General features: G+C 43.9%; 1 protein-coding gene across 4 annotated transcripts in view; it reads left to right on the forward strand.

Annotated features, from left to right (window-relative positions):
- The window catches only part of LOC147436197 (uncharacterized), a 124950-nt gene that overhangs the window by 73841 nt on the left and 38232 nt on the right, over positions 1 to 12877 (forward strand). The gene's annotated exons all lie outside the window — the stretch shown is intronic.

The raw sequence follows: 12877 nt of genomic DNA on the forward strand, positions 1-12877 counted from the left end.
TTTGCTTTGGGTTTTTGGTTTGTTGTTTTTCTTGTTTGTTTTGCTTTTCTACTGTGTGTCTTTTGCACGTGTCTTTCTTGCTTCGTTGCGTGCGTCCGTTTTGTGGGTGAGTGGAGCTTAATTCGTGAGTGCATTGTATTTTGTGCATGCACTCAAGGCTTGCTTTTGGTGTGTATGTGTGTGTGGGTGTGGGAAGCTTGTCTTTTCAGGTATGGTGTTCTTCTTTGTTTGCTTTCTCTATTTCTTGATTTTCCTTGTTTTTGGTTTTTGTTTCCTTGTATGCTACATCCTTTTCAGTTTTCGGTTTTGCTTTTGGTTTTTATTTTCTGCTGTATGGTGGGGTGTTGGTGTTGGCTTGGGTTGGAGGTCTACTCTCTTTGCCAGGTTTTTTGTTGTTGGACCTCTTGTGGCGTGCCCCAACTTGGAGTTAGCCTTCTGAGCTTTGTATTATAGGAGTCACCTTTAGCAAATGGATTGTCTTCTACAATGATGATGCCAATTGCTTCTTATGTTAAAGTTCAAACGGCTCTTTATTTCTTCTTGGCTGACTCAAGAGTACAGACAAGATGTGATGACCGCTTGGAATCATCTCCGAATGACCAAGGCTGACAGTTTGGATGCTTCTTGTGAGAGATTTTGGGATGCTTTTCTACTGGCCTCTTCTTTCAAGAACGTCACTTTTAAGCAGCAAATAGAGTGGTTTTGCTGTGAACTTCCTAAAGAGATCCGAGATTACTGCCTTGAGCAGAAGTCCGAGTCCATACAACAATTGATGGGTCATGCTAAGTGGGGATTTGCTATGCATTTCGGTAGCTTGACTTATCCCACTGATTAAGTTTCGACCCCAAGGACCGTACAGAACTCAAAATGACAATAGAAGAAAAAGGAAGTTCCAGAAAAAGAAGGATGCACAACCCCGGTTGACTAAGGAACAGAGAACAGGTTATCTCAAAGAGGGGAAGTGTTTTGACTGTGGAGAACAAGGACACATCTCTGCAAGGTGCCCCAAAAAAGCACAGCAAGGACAATCAGAAGATAGGCCAGAGAGCTCCAGAGTAGCCGAAGAACGTGGCAGAAAAGGAAAGGTGAAAGCAAGACTGATACCAGATTGTATGGGGACTGACCCGAATCAGATTGACGTAAGCACAGAACTTTGCCGCTCATGGGACAAAGTAAGAGATCAGGAAGCCCTCATCTTCTTTGATGAAGGAGCCAAGGTCAACTTCATTTCACTTGAATTGGTGGCTCGACTTGGAATTACGCCCAACAGGATGGGGCCACAGGCGGAGGCATTTCTAGCTGCACTCGGACGGTAGTTACCTCTACCTTGTCTTGAGGACCATATGATTGATTTGATTCCTGGAAATACATCACCGAACCGGTCACCTTATCGAGTTGGCCGAGCCTAGAATGAAGAAATAATGAACTAAATAAAAGAACTTCTAGAAAAGGGTCTCATCCAACCTAGCCCATCACTTTACTGTTCTCCAGTTTTGCTGGTACTAAAGAAAGACGGATCTTGGAGAATGTGCATTGATTATAGAGCTCTCAATAAAATCACCATCAAGAACAAATTCCATATCCCAAGGATGGATGATATTCTCGACAGACTTCATAAATCCTCTTGTTTCAGCAGAATTGATTTGAAAGTGGATATCATCAGATCCGAATCGCTCCAAGAGATGTCTATAGACAGCCTTTCAGACAACTTTTGGTTTATATGAATATTAAGTGATGCCTTTTGGACTCATGAATGCTCCAACAACATTCTACTGGAGAGTATCAATTTTTTGTCGGCACTTTCTTTAATGACATTTATAGTTTTCTCCAAGAATGAAGGAGGACATCAACATCATTTGCTATAGGTCTTTCAGGCGTTGCAAAAGATTGGTTGTCAATGCCAAAAAGAGTGAGTTTTTCTTACCGGAGATACATTTCTTGGGACACATTGTCTTAGCAGAAGGAGTACAGATGGACCCAGCCAAATCGAGACTATCCACGATTGGGCTGACCTAAAGAATGTTCACGAAGTTTGAAGCTTTTTGGGCTTGTGCTCTTATTATCGGCGGTTCATTCGAAATTTGCAAAGATAGCTTCACCTTTGCATTCACTGACTCAGAAAGGAGTCCCTTTCACGTGGGGACTGAGAGAGGTGATTGCTTTTCAGACGCTTAAGAAAAATTGACTACCGGACCAATGTTGGCTTTGCTAGACTTGCAAAAGCCATTCAAAGTTTATTGTGATGCTTGTGGTCGTAGTCTGGGAGTGGTCTTGATGCAAGAAGGCCATGTGATTGCTTATGAAAGCAGGATGTTTTCACGGGCAGAATTGTAGCACAGATATATGAGAAAGAGCTATTGGCAGTGATCCATGCTCTTACACAGTGGCGACACTATTTACTCGGAGCCGATTTCACAGCCTTTACAGATCATCAGAGTCTACGCTACTTCTTGTCCTCACAGAAGCAGCTTTCGGAAAAGCAAAGGCGATGGGCTAACATCTTGTCACAGTTTCACTTCCAATGTCCATGTTTAGGGACAAAAGTATTTAGTGGCAGATGTATTGTCTCAGAAGCCCTTGGTTCTGGATATGGTTGACCAGTATGCCACAGATCCTTACTTTGCGGACATTTTTACTCGGATACAGAATGGCGAGACATTTCAAGTTATTTCATACAGGATGGCTATTTGATGCAAAAAACGATGTTATGTGTTACACAAGCCTTTGAGGGAAAAGGTTTTGGCAGAGTGCCATTGTCCACCTTTTACGGGTTACTGCGGCATAGATACCACCTTGAAGGTTGTGGAGCGTTACTTCTATTGGCCGAGACTCAAAGAGGATGTGGATGACTTTGTTCGCAGTTGTTTAGTATGCCAAAAGGTCAAGTTTGACAGGCATAAGGATAGGGAGTACTACAACCTTTACCCATTCCCACCCGCCCTTGGGAAATCATTGCTATGGATTTTATCTTTGATCTCCCCAAGACTCAAAGTGGGCACGATGGCCTTTGGACTGTCATTGACAGATTTAGCAAGCAAGCTCACTTGTAACTTCATTCCAGTAAAGAAAACAATCAAGCCCGATCATTTAGCAAGACTGTTCAATGCTTAGAGTTTTCGGTTACATGGCATGCCTGAGACCATAGTCTCCGTCAGAGATCCCCGATTCACGAGTTTGTTTTGGAGGGCTATTTGGGAGAACATTGGCACGCAGTTGTAGTTCTCATCATCATTCCACCCACAAACAGATGGGCAATCTGAGATAGACAACTCAGTGGTTTTGGATTTATTAAAATCTTACATCTCGGATCAGAAGATTCAATGGGAAAAATATTTGCCTTTGGTGGAATTTTCCTATAGCAACACGGTTCACTCTTCAGCGGGGAAGGCGTCATTTTACTTCGACACTGCTTTTGCCAAGGTTCGCGAGGCTCTAGAGAAGTCTCAAGCACGGCACAAGAAGGCAACAGATCGACATAGACGCGACTTAAAGTTGAAAGAAGATGATTGGATGCTCGTACGTTTTGAGAAGGCCCGCCAACGAAAACAAAAAGGAAAGGAACGGCTTTTTCCTAAGGTTAGCATGAGGTATTATGGCCCTTTCCAGATTAAAGAAAAGATAAATGATGTATCCTTCCGACTCAAGTTGCCAGATACTTGGAAGATTCACAATGCGTTTCATGTGAGTCTTTTAAAACCCTTCAAAGGTAAGGTACCAACTGACGGGGAGCCTGACGAGTAACCCGAAATGGAAGAGAGCGAGGAGATACTCGTTCCAGAATAGATTCTGGCACATAAAGAAAGAAAAGTGAAAGGTAAGTGATTCGGCGGTTCTTAGTGAAATTTAAGAACTATTCGGCATTGGATGCGAAGTGGATGGAGGAGCAGGACCTAGCAGATACTCCTCAGATTTTGGAACTTTACCTTGAGGCTTATGGATTAGTTGCGTCTATTTTGAAAGATCTCGCGGATCAGCAGGGTTGAATCTCGTGCAGATGGGAGTGCACAAGAGGCTGTGTTGATTGTCACAAGACGGGCACCACGTGCCAATAGAAAAGAACAGACTGAACAAACTTTTAGCACTTCAACAACAACTGAAACTGAAAGAGAGAGCACACGCGACACGGAGTGGCGGAATTCCACCCCAGAGAGTATTGACCCCAAACCTTGGCGCCCCTTTCGGTATTTCTTTATATTACTTGAACTCAGTATAATGGTGGTACTTGCGCTCTGCACCTTCATCCAGAAGAGTGCTAGAGAATGAGCCCTCTCCACATATTTAAAGGCCCTTGGCCTATGAAAAGCAGTTTACATGAAAGCCTTCAAACTTAAAAGCAACTGGCCCAAAAGCCGTCAGCACAAAAACAGAATTCCGTACAGCTCTGCATTTTAGCAGACAGCGTAAAATATGTAAATCCGTATAATTCTGCCACGTCAGCATGTCAGTGGAAAATCTAGAAATTCGTACAGGCTGTCATCGCTAATTCTGAGAATCCGTATAGCTGTCACGTCATCTTCTCTGCGCGCGTGTATGTGGGCTTTCTTTATTTTAATGTCTTTATGTCACTTGGGCTGCATCGGTCAGGGCCCCATAAGTTCGTAGGACTTCTTCTTCTTCTGCTTCTTCTTCTTAGGGTTTAGGCCCCTCGGCCAGGATCTGAAGGTTGGCTTCGTTCTTCAGTGACTTGACATGTCAGCAGTTTGTGACACTGACATTATTCTGCTGTATGACTTTATGAATACTCAAAATGGGAATTCCCGAACTTGAACCTGATTGATATGTACTCTCTCATGTGATTTTGTTTGAATGCAGGAATGAAAGATGAAATGACTGCAACATTTTGGTCTTGAGAATCTATAGACATGATCGCAATAAGAATTAGCTAATCCGACATCAGTGAGGTCCGGGATGGATCTAGATGCGATTGTAAATACGTTGTCAGGAATCACGGTCTTAGATCTGGAATCAATTTCTATGTGATTGATATGATGTGAATGTGCACTGACTCAGTCGTCTTTGTGCTAAACCTAATTCGTTAATGTACTTTTGCAAATGTGTGTTTGATTGAGTTTTTGAGTTGCAATGCCTGTTATAATGTGCAACGAAAGTGATTTATGGTGATAACTCGAGATGAGTGCTCAATGCGTACTCAAGGTTCCTTTTACTTTCATGATAACGATGTGCAGTAGACTCGAGAGAAAAAAGAGATGTTAGGTGCAGTGGAATGAATGTTTGCGCTTTGCTCAAGATGAGTGCTCCGAACTGTGCTCAAGGTGCCTTTTTGTTCTTATGGAAGGTAGAGCCTTCCGTTCTTAATGAGAGAGTGCTATGATCACAAACAAGTGAATGGACACTCTGCGTGCAAGTGTATGAGACTGAGAGATAGAGAGAGAAGAGAATACGACACGAGAGACGTTGTAAAACCCTCCTCCAAAGGCCCCACTCTCGTCGGCGAGAGTGGTCTACTTATGATTGCACAAACTGGTACAAACTGAATGCATGTGACTGATGCAAGTCTAGGCTATGTCGGTGATGACGACGGGGACGATGAGACCGACCTAAGGGCTGAAATGTGCAATCTTTCTACTGTTGTCCAAAAACGCTATGGGCTGAAATCTGCGGCTAGTCCAAAGATGCCGACTTTGGGGGCTGTTTTCTGTGGGTCTTTGACGCTGAAAATCTGCGCTGAAAAATGAGGTTTCTTTAGGCTGAAAACTAATGGTCTTGCCTGTTGAATCTGCTACTCTTTTACTGCTGAAAATCGCTGCATTGCTGTGGCTGAAAACACTGCAATTCTGCATATGCTGGGATCCAAAAACACTAGGTCAAGGATCTGTAAAAAACGCTGGCTGCCTTCAAAAACACTAGGGATTGTTGAGGCTCTGCTGGCCATGGTTTGTTGATACAAGCGCTATGGCAAGGATCTGATGAAAAACGCTAAGGCTTGGGAAAGTCCTCGTGGAGATGCTGAAGGTGAAAACGCTAGGGGAGGTTCTTGCTTCTTGCTTGGAGGAAATCCACCAAGGGTCTTGTTGAGAAGTTGCCTGCTGAGCTTGGCTCTTGTTGCCTCTTCTGCCAAATAGTGCTAGCTTTAGTTTGCTTATATACAAACTTAGCAAAATTGACCTACCTACTTTTGTAGGAAAGTCACTTAAATTAATAAGTGAAAAATACCAAAAATAGGTAAAATAGCCTTAATGCATTGAAAAATTCCCTTGATGGAATCTGATGGGAATACTGATGATCATGCTGTGTGCAACTAGAGGATATGCATCTACACTAAGTGATTGGGCATGCACGGTCTACGAATAGACTCACAAAAGTGCCAGATAACTTCTAATCTAGACTGAATGGACTGACTGAACCCTTGTCGTGCTGTAGCTTGTCCACGGACACATAGGGTTGGATGTGTCACGTGACATCCCCTCCTTTTCAAAGTGAGGTACTGATACCGAACTGTATGGCGTCGAGGGAGATCGCCAATAGCATCCGGAATCTTGGAAGGGACTCTTCGCCGGCCCACTCTGATGTGTGGGTCGCGCGGGTACTTGAACTTCATAAAGGTCTGCAACGCTTGCTTCTTTGGGCCGCACCGAAAGCGACACAAAGTCTTTTGTGGCTCCTTCAATGCTTCAATTTCGTCGAGAGTCATGCTTCTTTCTTCTTCAAGAATCTCCATGGCTGAAAATTCCTGAAACCACTTCCAACACAAAAACATGAACATACCCATTCCATGTAAAGTGAGTGGAAAAAATCTTGTCTTCCTCAAAGACTGTGCATGCAATGTAGATGAACATAGAGACGGAGTGACAAACCGTTCATCAAACACATGCAAACAATGAGATCGAATCTTTCTTTTCTGATCTAAAGCAATCAACTGTGGCAATTCACAACGGAAATGCCCATGCTTGGTGCTCTTACTTTCATGTGCTCTTTCTACGAATGTGTCATGCCAAGGAAGAGACATGGAATGTGAGTTCCTTACATACATACTTTTCAGCTTTTCATGAGCAATCCGCATACATTCGTGCTCATTCATGAGTGAAACGTGCTCAACGTACAATATGTCATGCCTAGGAAAAGGGATCACATAAAGACGCTGACTAAAATACAAGAAACGATCACGAATGAAACACTCGAACAATGCGTGCATATGAATCATGCGAACACATAGTACTTCCTGTGAGGGTTCTTTGGACCTAGGCTTGAGAGCCAGGATCGGTTCTTCCCGAATGATTGAATCGTCTTGTGGGGGCTCTTTGGACCTTGACTCGAGAGCCAAGATCGGGTCTTCGTGATTGATCGTTTCTGCAATGAGGTTAGCTTCACTAGAGAAAGTATCAACTAACACATCATCCTTCTTGTGAACAATCAAATCTTCTTCATGCAACTCATCATGCTTGTGAGAAATCACATCTTGATCATGCAAATCATCATGCTTATGAGAAATCACATCTTGATAATGCAAATCATCATGCTCATCATTAACATTCAAATCATCATGCAAATCATCATGCTCATCATTAACATTCAAATCATCATGCAAATCATGTGTGTCTTGCTTTGGAAAAGAAGAGACTGAGAGAGTCTCCTTTTCCCGAATCTCTTGCATCTGTGCCTGAACTTGAGAAAAGAGTCGCAACATCTCTTGCATTCTTGCTTTGTTCTCGCGATCAAATCTTGCTTGACTTTCTTTTTCTTCCAAGTCGTATTGACGCTCTATGGCTGCCATTTCTTCTTCGTAGTCACGATCTATGGTTGCCATTTCTTCTTCGTAGGCCTTTCTTTCTGTTTCTCTTTCTTGGTCCAACTCCTCCATAGGAGTTAGCGCAATCCTTGACGTAGATGGGGAAGGGGGAGGGTCGGAAAAACCTCCTGGTGGGGAAAATTCTTCTTCGCCTCTCTCATGCTCATCACCTCCAAGCGAAGTATCCATTCCGCTTCGAGTGATGACCATCCACTGAAGTCGTGGGTTCTTGTGGGTTCTTGTGGTCTTGGGTTCTTAAGTTCACGAGGAACTTGGGTTCTTAGGGGTCTTGATTCTTGAGGTTCTTGAGGTTTTCTTTCGCTTGCAAACCGTGTTTGAGAAGGATCTTCACTTCACCCGAGTTCTACTCCTTTCTGCGGGCGCACCCCTTGGCGGCCTTGCGCTCACACCAAGGTTGCTTTTTCCCACCTCATGTCGATTGGCCGGCCGCTAAGTGCACGGTCCGCTCTCAATGAGTGAAAAGAGACACAAGGGGAGACTGGACAAGCCCTTCTTTCTTGGGATTTTTGTCACTCTTCAAAAACACGATTAGGAATCGACACGCCCAAGTGAACTTGGGTTCATGCGACCGCAACAAGCAACAAAAAAAATCTTGTGATTCTTGTGGTTCTTTCCTTGAGTGATACAAAACACTACCGAAGCTCTGATACCAATGTTAGGTGCAGCGGAATGAATGTTTGCTCTTTGCTCAAGATGAGTGCTCTGAATTGTGCTCAAGGTTCCTTTTTGTTCTTATGGAAGGTAGAGCCTTCCGTTCTTAATGAGAGAGTGCTATGATCACAAACAAGTGAATGGACACTCTGCATGCAACTGTATGAGACTGAGAGATAGAGAGAGAAGAGAATATGACACCAGAGAGGTTGTAAAAACCTCCTCCGAAGGCCCCACTCTTGTCGGCGAGAGTGGTCTACTTATGATTGCACAATCTGGTACAAGTGGTATGCATGAGACTGATGCAAGTCTAGGCTATGTCGGTGATGACGACGGGGACGACGAGACCGACCTAAGGGCTGAAATCTGCAATCTTTCTACTGTTGTCCAAAAACGCTATGGGCTGAAATCTGCGGCTAGTCCAAAGATGCTGATTTTGGGGGTTGTTTTCTGTGGGTCTTTGACGCTGAAAATCTGAATGTTTAGGGCTGAAAACTGAGGTTTCTTTAGGCTGAAAACTGATGGTCTTGCCTGCTGAATCTGCTACTCTTTTACTGCTGAAAACCGCTGCATTGCTATTGCTGAAAACGCTGCAATTCTGCATATGCTGGGATCCAAAAACGCTAGGTCAAGGATCTGTCAAAAACGCTAGGGATTGTTGAGGCTCTGCTGGCCATGGTTTGTTGATGCAAACGCTAGGGCAAGGATCTGATGAAAAACGCTAAGGCTTGGGAAAGTCCTCGCGGAGATGCTGAAGGTGAAAACGCTAGGGGAGGTTCTTGCTTCTTGCTTGGAGGAAATCCACCAAGGGGTCTTGTTGAGAAGTTGCCTGCTGAGCTTGGCTCCTGTTGCCTCTTCTGCCAAATAGTGCTAGCTCTAGTCTGCTTATATACAAACTTAGCAAAATTGACCTACCTACTTTTGTTGGAAAGTCACTTAAATTAATAAGTGAAAAATGCCAAAAATAGGTAAAATAGGCTAAATGCACTGGAAAATTCCCTTGATGGAATCTAATGGATTCTGACGGTGTCAGGAGTTTTTTGGAGCAAGGGATTGCGCATATGTACATATACATGCATGGTGCATCAAATAAAGAATTGCCCATTTTTCAGAGCTAGGTGGTTACGTGAGGCCCACATGTGTACAGGTAGGACAGGGTGTACATAATGCATCGATTTTCAATATTACCAGTACCAGTGTGTTTTTTCTACAATAAGGAGGAGTTGGTAGCGTGTAAAACTTCTCGAGGAAGCTATCCGCGGGCCGACGACATGAGGTAAGCAGGTGCGTCAGATGGCATCTAGTGGCGTCAGGAGGCCGAACGCCTCTGTGGAGCCATATATGGTTTTGTTTGGCAGTCCCAGCCATTTCTGAGACTTTGTCTGGAAGATAGTCATTTCTGAGACTTGACTATATGCGATTTGCATTAGCCTTCGTGTGAGGGTCGATAGTGTGAGGTTTTTATTGAGCTGGGGGATTCTCAAATGTAGAGATCCTTTCGGTGATACAGGTAGCTGGAGCACCCTTTTTGTGACCTCGCCATAGGCTATGTACTAGTGAGTCCTATTTGATGCTCGGGTTCTATTGTTGACAATTTATGAATATATATACAGTCTATATTTTGGGTTCCTACTGCTCTACTTCTGGGGAAACTCTGTCAAAATTTTTCCAAGTTATGATGGCTGGTTTCTTGGTCTTTTGAGCCATTTATGTTGTTATGCTGCTGAAATTTTGGCAAAATCAGAGGTTAAGTCATGTGTGCCTTCTTGGGAGCTTCATGGTTGGCTTTAATGGATGATCAAAATGGCCCTCAATTCACTCCTTTTCATTTAACTCAAAGAATCCAGATAAATGTTCATGTGTCCAGGAAGATTTTTTTCCAGCAGCGCATAGTCTTTATGTTCGGGCCAAGAAGATTACGAGAGATCTTGGAATGTCCTTTGCCTGTTGTAATTCCGATGATCAACTATGAAAACTCATTTGATGTGCATGTGTTTGTCCTTATCTAAAGTTGAGCTCCATTGAAGTTTCTGGGGATTGGGTAGTCAAAAGTTTTGGGTTCTTGCACGTGTGTTCAAAGGGGTTCTCAAAGCATTGTAACTTGGGTAGCCATGGATTTCTCTTATCCGGAGTTTCATGGAAGAAGTGATGAAGATGTGGAAGATTTTTTGGAAAAGATGGAGGTTGCCTACATTAGCAACCAGATTCATGACCCTGCGCAGATGTTACGTCTTCTCCAAATTTGTTTGAAGAGTGATGCACGAGTCTGGTCCAAAGCATTTGAAGAGGAGTTGCGTGCAGCGGATCCACCTGTAAGATTGAGTTGGGACAATCTAAGGCATGGGTTGGAAGTGGAGTTTGTGAAGATAGAAGATCCTAACAAAGTGTGGCAAGAAGTACAAGGTTTGGTGCAAAAGGAGGGTGAGCCAGTAGATGCGTACATACGTAAGTTCTCATTGGCATGGGAGCGGATGTGCAAGGCCTTAGCACCACAGGTACCCCCGCCTGACATGATGAAGAAGGACAGGTTCTTGGCTGGTCTTTGGGAGAATATACGTTGGAGAGTGGAGCTAAAGAAGCCTAGGACATATGAAGATGCACTAGAGGTAGCAAGGAACAAAGAGTGGAAGTTGAGGAAAATGAGCCAGTTAGGGGTGGAGTCTTTGCCCATGAGGTCTGAATTTCAGCCTATAGAGTCTTTACAAGGTCGCATGTCAGGGGTTCATCATGAACCAGTGGTTCCTGTTACTACTCAGGTTATGTCAGCAGTGGTCACTACATCGGTGCAAGATGATGGGCTAAGGCAAGACATGAGGCAAGTGGTAGATTTGATGAAGAATCTCAGCCTAAAAATGCTAGGTCAAGTGGGAAATAATCGAGGTCGAGGGAGGTTTGCAAATCAGCGAGGAGGTGAAGAAAGGCCTAGGAATGGTGTTGGACAAAGCAATGGTAGGTTTTGGAGGCAGATGCCCACATGTTATAATTGTGGAGAGTTGGGTCACATCAGCCCGCAATGTGATAAGCCACCAAGGATGGGGAGAGACATGTATCCATTGCCAAGACAGGTGCTAACTAGGTCAAATGATTATGGCATCGAAATTAAGGGAGACGAAGGAACCAGTGGACTGACCCAAGAGGAAAAGGGAAAGACAAAAGTGCTAAGTGTAGTCACCTTGGAGAAGGCATCAAAGCTAGAGGATACATTAGTGATGCCTATTGAGAAGAGGACCACAGAGGATAAGGAAGGAAGAAGTGCCCCAGGTCCTAGTAAGAAGAAAGGAAAGAGCCATGAAGGCGAGGATGTTAAGGCCAAGAGGAAAAGGAGAGCTCGTCGAAAGTTTCATGTTTTAGATTTTCCACTAGGGGATGGGCGATTAAGCTATGACTTGAAGGAGGATCTGACGAGCAGGAAGGCAGATGTTACTTTTGGGCAGCTTATAGAGATGGTGCTTAAGCTAAAGTGACAGTGGAAGAGGATGGTTAACCCAATGGAAAAAGAGCCAGAGAGAGGTTTAGTAATGGTGTTGGCAATGGATGAGCTACCAGACATTTGTCCAATAGTAGATGTGTGGCATAAAAGGAAAAATTTGGGACAAGGTTATGTGGATGGCGGAGCCCAAATATGTGTCATAACACACTCATGCGTTGAGAAGATGGGTCTCACAGTGGTTGGGGTGTCAGGTTTTCGGATCAGATTGGCAAACCATCAAAAAGTAAAATGCTTGGGGTTCAAATTGGATGCTCATAGTAACAATGAGGCTGAATATGCTACTCTGGAAGCCGGATTACACATTTGTTTGAAGCATGGGGTTCGAAGGTTGAGCATAAAAGGTGATGCCTTGTTAGTGGTGAAGCAAGTGCTGGGTGTGTGGAAGAGCAAGAACACCTCATTGAAGGAAATGTGCTTCAGAATTAAAGGCCTGTTAAAAAAGTTCGAAGCATGGATCATCAGACACATTGAACGTGCTCTAAATGGAGAGGCACATGAAGCAGCTCAAGGCATGATTGGGGAGCTATTTGTGTTGAGGACCACTTTACCTCTTTATCATGACCGGGAAAGTTTGGCTCAAGAAGAGGAGTTTTTGCTAATAGGAATCATTCCAAAGGAGATTCAGAAGTCTAAGAAGTATGGTTTTGTGCGTAGAGCGTACAGGTAAAAATTGATTGGTGATGTCTTATACATGAAAGGGGCTGATCTCGTGTTGAGACGTGTACCTTGGCGGGAGGAGCTTTATAGAGTGTTGGAAGAGAATCATGAAGGCGCATGTGGTGGCCATTTTGCTCTAAAGATCACCTTGCATAAGATTTTGCAAGAGGGGTATGTATGGCCTAGTTTGCACAAGGATGTTCACCATTGGTGTAGGTCTTGCAATAGGTGTCAAGCATTTGGGAAGAGAGTGTTGAAGCCAGAGCTACGAAAAACCATTTTGGCGTTTGATGTGTTTGAAAAGTGGGGGA

The sequence above is a fragment of the Adiantum capillus-veneris genome, chromosome 18 (genome assembly GCF_014529385.1).
Source record: "Adiantum capillus-veneris isolate H3 chromosome 18, ASM1452938v2, whole genome shotgun sequence".
Lineage (NCBI taxonomy): Eukaryota > Viridiplantae > Streptophyta > Polypodiopsida > Polypodiales > Pteridaceae > Adiantum > Adiantum capillus-veneris.